Genomic DNA, 5,377 nt, shown 5'->3' with positions numbered 1-5,377 from the left:
GTTTGCTCTCAGTGACTATTGTTTTTATTTGAATTAAGAAAACTATTTACCTGGCACTTAATATAAGTCATTGCTGATGATACTGTCTTAGTTTGTTTAGATTTGTAAGTCTACTATTATAAAACGTTAAGCCAGTTAACTATCTAACATTAAAAGCTATTTTATCCTTATAATATAATCGAAAAGTACATTTATTTTATGACATTTTCAAACAATGTTCATAGAAAAATAATAAAAACTGAGTGTTGCTTTAAATTGGACCACGTTACTTTTTATATTACGAACATACATACACATAAAGAACTTTATCAAGAAATTAAAAAAAGACATTATTGTTATTTTCTTTTTTTACGCCACATTCCAGATCAGCCAGCAGTGTGCGCTGTTGTTCTTGGTAAACATTTCTTCCAGCTGTAGTGTGAGAGGCGATGGGACGACGGGCAGGCGCACTTATATCCTCCCTTCTGGTTCACGCACCAGTGCGAACAACCTCCGTTCTTGCGAGTGCACTCATTAATGTCTGAAGGAGAAGAGGGAATTAACTTTACGTTCACATTCTATACGGATTTATTAGGATTCCTGGGCTGCACCTTAAGTAGACATGAAGTAGAATGTGAAACTGTACAGTACCCAAGACAAACAAAAACAGACATGAAAATGAGTCATGATGCACCGATAATCCCCAGTGGATTCCACAGGGATTAGTACTCATCAGCCACAGAATTAAGCAGAAACTGATTTGAATATCAAAGTTCAGTCTCAACCATCAATTATTTCATTTAAACTTACTTTTGTAGTTTCAGTAACGACACAATGATATCCTACTTTCCATTGTTCTGATTCTCTGTCTCTCTGCTTGTGTGTGTGTGATTGATTGATTAATTGATTGATTGATTGTGTGCAGGTGTTGTCCTGTGAGCTGATTGATCCAACACAGAAGGCTTCAGCTCAACGGTCCAGGTTCTCTCAGCTGCAGTGGATTTCCCTCACCACTAATCACCATGTGAGCAGATATTTTGTTTGTTTTTTGATATTCTTTAAAAGTGTGTGTTGCTGCTGGTGAAAATCAGTGTAAATGCAGATTTCACAGAGAATTCAGTGCAGCTTTAGTTTAATGAGTGTGTGTGTATGTGTGTGTGTATGAAGCCACTGACCCTTGCACTGGTGTCCGTCTCCGTGTCGTGTGTGTCCTCTGGGACAAACGCAGCGGAAAGAGCCTGGCAGGTTGACACACTGCCACTCACACCTCTCCTCCAGACACTCGTTTATATCTGTTGACAAAAAAAATCAGATGTTTTTAACTGATGGAGGAAATGTCTTACACTGTTGGGTTTTTAATGTCCTTTCCTCTACCTTCACACTGCTCTTGAAGGGCTTGTGCAGTTGAATTGTCAGGTGTTGTTACTTGCTTCCTGTATCCTCGTGGACACTCAGGGACGCAGCTGTGTCCGTCTTCAGCCAACACGCGTCCACTGGTGCAGGAGCATCGATAGGATCCTGGTGAATTGTGGCATTGATCCATACATGGCCCAGTCGCCTGATGAACAGCACATTCATCTATATCTGAGCAAGAAAACAGAAAATACAGTGAAAGAGTTTCATCAAGTGTGTTTGTTTTTGTCAATATAATTGACCTTTCTCACATTTGAACACATTTCACACCAGTAATTGATCATTAGATGCTCTGTGCAGCTATTATTATGAGTTGTATAAAGTTGGACAACATAGCAATGACACTTACCAGCCACTTTATTAGGTACACTCGACACCTGATAAAGAGGCTGGACTTGCACCCGGTGTGGTTTTCTGCTGCTGTCGTCCTTCTGCCTCAAAGTTTTACATGTACAAGTTCAGAAATTGTCTTCTTTGTGTTGTAACAACTGGTTATTTCAGTAACTTAACTGTTGCTTTTCTATGATTTTGAACCAGTCTGGTCATTCTCTGATTTCTTGCACCAACAAGGCATTTTTGCCCAAAGAACTGCCGCTCACTTGACCAATCTCTGTAAACTGTAAAATCCTAGTAGTTTAGCAGTTTATGAAAAACTCAGCCAGCAAATCTGGCTCCATCAACCTGACTCTCAAAGTCCTTTAAATCACCTCTCTTTCTCCTTGTGTTGCTTCAGAAACGGGTCGTCTTATATACGTGGAGTAAAAAAAACACTTTGATATCTTGGTGAATGAATGTGATCGTTAATGGTAAGTTAGTTAGTTTAGAGTCTAGAGGCTGGAGAATGTCTTTGGTGTCATGTGGCAAAGTTAAACCCGAGTGCAGGACAACAACTCACAGGAGACTTCAGGGTAGAAAAATGACTTAAATCACCTTTCTTCTTCATTCTGATGCTCAGTTTGAACTTCAGATGGTCGTCTTGACCGTGTCTACAGGATTAAACGCAGTGAGTTGCTGCCACGTGATTGGCTGTTAAGATACAAGCGTTTCAACATGTGTACCTAATAAAGTGACTTGTTAGTGTAAAGCTAGAGCTCTTGGATTGCTTACAGGCTGTTCTTGGCTACATGAATGTGTGTATTTCCTGACACCCAGTTGAATAGTCTTCAAATCTCCAAATTCATTACTGATCCACTGGGAACCACGAGCATTTGGGAGAAATCATCTTGGACGGTTGATGCTAAGAATAGTTAAAAATGAGCAGGGCCTAATTCAGAGTAATCATTTAACAAGTGTCTGCCAACCCTGGCAGTGGCTGTCTGTGTTCTGAAGGCTGAATCCAGCAGGACACAGACAAGCGGACGCTTCCGGGAGAGTGAACACAGCTGTCACAGCTGCAGGCAGCGAGCACTCATCCACATCTGGAAAGATGGGGAGCGATGAAGGAAAACAGATCACATTAACCGACATGGATGTACACAAGGCCACACACACACACACACACCTGTGCAGGACGTGTGGTCATGATTTGGCCGATAGCCGTCGTCACAGCTGCACACGAAGGAGCCAAACGTGTTGATGCATCTGTGCTGACACCGATGCTGCTGCTGCTGCTGCTCCACGCACTCGTCCACATCTGCACACACGTGCAAACAAACAGGGAAACTGATACAGATTCACTGCAGATGAAAGACCAGGCGTCTCCTCCCTGCTCTGAATCAATCTGCAGCCTGAAGCCTCGGTGATGAGTCTCCACGTTAGCTCTATGTTCTGGCCTTTAATGGACAAACCATAACACAGATGTTCTCTAAGTTCATGCTCTTCAGAGACAGGAAACAAGGATGTGCAGAGAAAAACTCAGCCCTTGTTTTCCTGGTGATGCACCGTTTCCCTCATGTTTGTCTAAATACCTGCCTGGACTGTTTTTACTGTGTTTTTCCTTAAAATATACTACTTTAGGGGGGAAATGGTACTAATGGTATCCCATTATTTTGCAGTATGTCATACTCTCCCTCTGTATCGAGATATGTATGTATTACTAGATTCTAGCCAATACGCAGTCCTGCTCTGGTCCAGAGAGGACACAATATTCTGAAATTAGATACTTTGTATTATAGCTAAATACAGTAAATGTATATTCTATGCAAATTTGGCCTATGAGCCTTTGAACATCAGGCAAAACCACTTTTTTTTTTTAAACCTAATTTGAAAATATTGTACAAATTTGAGAGTTGTTTTAAAAGAGAAACTTGAATTTAAAAGTGCTCTTTGACTCAATTCGTCTCTCAATTGTGAGTGACTTTGGAAGAAAAACAAACTATTAAAAACAGATTTTTGCATTCATCTACTGGCCACCATTTGCTGACCGCTGGTCTAGATTTTAGGCTAAATCTACATTATCATCAGGACTGATCGGTCATACCCTTATTTTCGGACAGTAATGATAATAAACCCAATAATTAGTTCACCACGACATGTTTGTCCGTCGTCCAGCAGAGTGAATCCAGGTCTGCAGTGGCACCAGGTTCTGGTCTTGGTCTGGTTGGAGCTCGGGTCATAGTGCTGGGAGTGAGAGCACAGCTGGGAACAGCCTCCGTTGTTGACCGAACATGGCGTCAACTCTGCAGTCAAACAACGAGGGTGGATCAGTTCAAGTTCAACTAACGATTAAAAAACCAGGGAACCGAAAGATGCAGGTTTACTTCACGTCGTTTGACATATTTTTATAAGCAACTAATATGAAAGTTGAATTATTATGGATGTTGCAGTATGCTGAGTCCGTATTTTGTGACCCTGGATGTTAAGTTAAGTTAAAATTTTGTTTCAAGACCTTCACTCTTTTAACGTTTAATGAGCGTAGTTGCTGTGCCAACTAAGGTCTTATTGCATCAATAAATGAATATGAGGCTGAAATAACAAAGTCTGCAGCTTTGATGGTACCAGATTGTTGTTCTTTATGTGACCACTAGGGGGTGCCTATTTTAAAATCGTTACTATGGGTTGTAATTTGCTGTTCCCGCAGCTCCAAACGACCTCTAGGGTCGCTTGAGTTGGAGGAGAGGCTCAGAGGACGATAAAAGTTACCTACCCAGACAAAGAGGTGTGATTCCACTCCACGTACCATCCTGCTGGCAATAGCTGTGTATGTCTCCATGAGCCAGCGTATAACCGGGGTAGCAGGCGTACTGTATGAAATGTCTGTACGCTCTGGGCCCTGGATTCACCACATTGCGGAAGTGGAAGGTCCCGTGAGTGGGCACAGGTGGATACGGGCACACGGGTCGTCTGCCGAGCCTCTGGAAGAACATCTGTGATGGTGTGGAGGTGGTTTTCATGTGGAGGTCGTGATGTTCGGCCTGATGAGGTTTTGCTCTTCTGGTCGTGGAGGTGTTTGGTGGAAGGGTTCTCACACCGGACCAGGTGGTGGAGTTAGGACTCGACGGTGTGGAAGCAGTAAAAGAGGGTGTGAAGCATGTTGGTGCAGCAGGAGATGATGTAGGAGAAGAGCTGGTAGAGAAGGAGTAAAGAGAAGGAGCGGAAGTGTCAGGCTGAGAAGCTTGGAAGTCAGTTACAACTTGTTGTGTAGGTTCTGCATGGAGAGTTGTGTACTCCTGGACTGTGACAGGTTGTCCAAATCTGGTCCCACTGGGTGGCATGTTCTCTTCTTCTGTATTTGAGACAACTGTGGGAGCTGGTGGTGAAGATATCGGTCGCTCTGGTCCTGAAACTAACAATCTGGTGGATGAAACAGTGGTTTGTTGCTGATGTGACGACACGTTGTTTGATTTCTCATCTGCACCTTCCCTTCCAGTCCCTGTTTCCCAACCCTGAGCTTCACTTGCCTCCTGAAGTTGAGCTTGATGAGATGTTTGAGCCTCACCTCTGACGTCAACGTCTGGAAACTGAAGGTGAGCGGGCTGGATTTTTGGGTTTGCCACTTTATTCCTCTCTGGTGAAGTAGATATCAGGCTTAATTTGAGGTTTGCTT

General features: G+C 42.8%; 1 long non-coding RNA gene across 1 annotated transcript; it reads right to left on the bottom strand.

The window, feature by feature from the left end:
• Nucleotides 1–78: 78 nt before the first annotated feature.
• On the bottom strand, nucleotides 79–1,442 carry LOC131459290 (uncharacterized). The gene is made up of 3 exons (XR_009240232.1): nucleotides 1,354–1,442; nucleotides 1,155–1,271; nucleotides 79–520 (listed from the first exon to the last, which is right to left on the bottom strand). It is a non-coding gene; the product is annotated as an uncharacterized LOC131459290 (long non-coding RNA).
• Nucleotides 1,443–5,377: the final 3,935 nt, after the last annotated feature.

This window comes from Solea solea, chromosome 5, assembly GCF_958295425.1.
Source record: "Solea solea chromosome 5, fSolSol10.1, whole genome shotgun sequence".
NCBI lineage: Eukaryota > Metazoa > Chordata > Actinopteri > Pleuronectiformes > Soleidae > Solea > Solea solea.
This window is presented reverse-complemented; position numbering and strand designations above follow the sequence as displayed.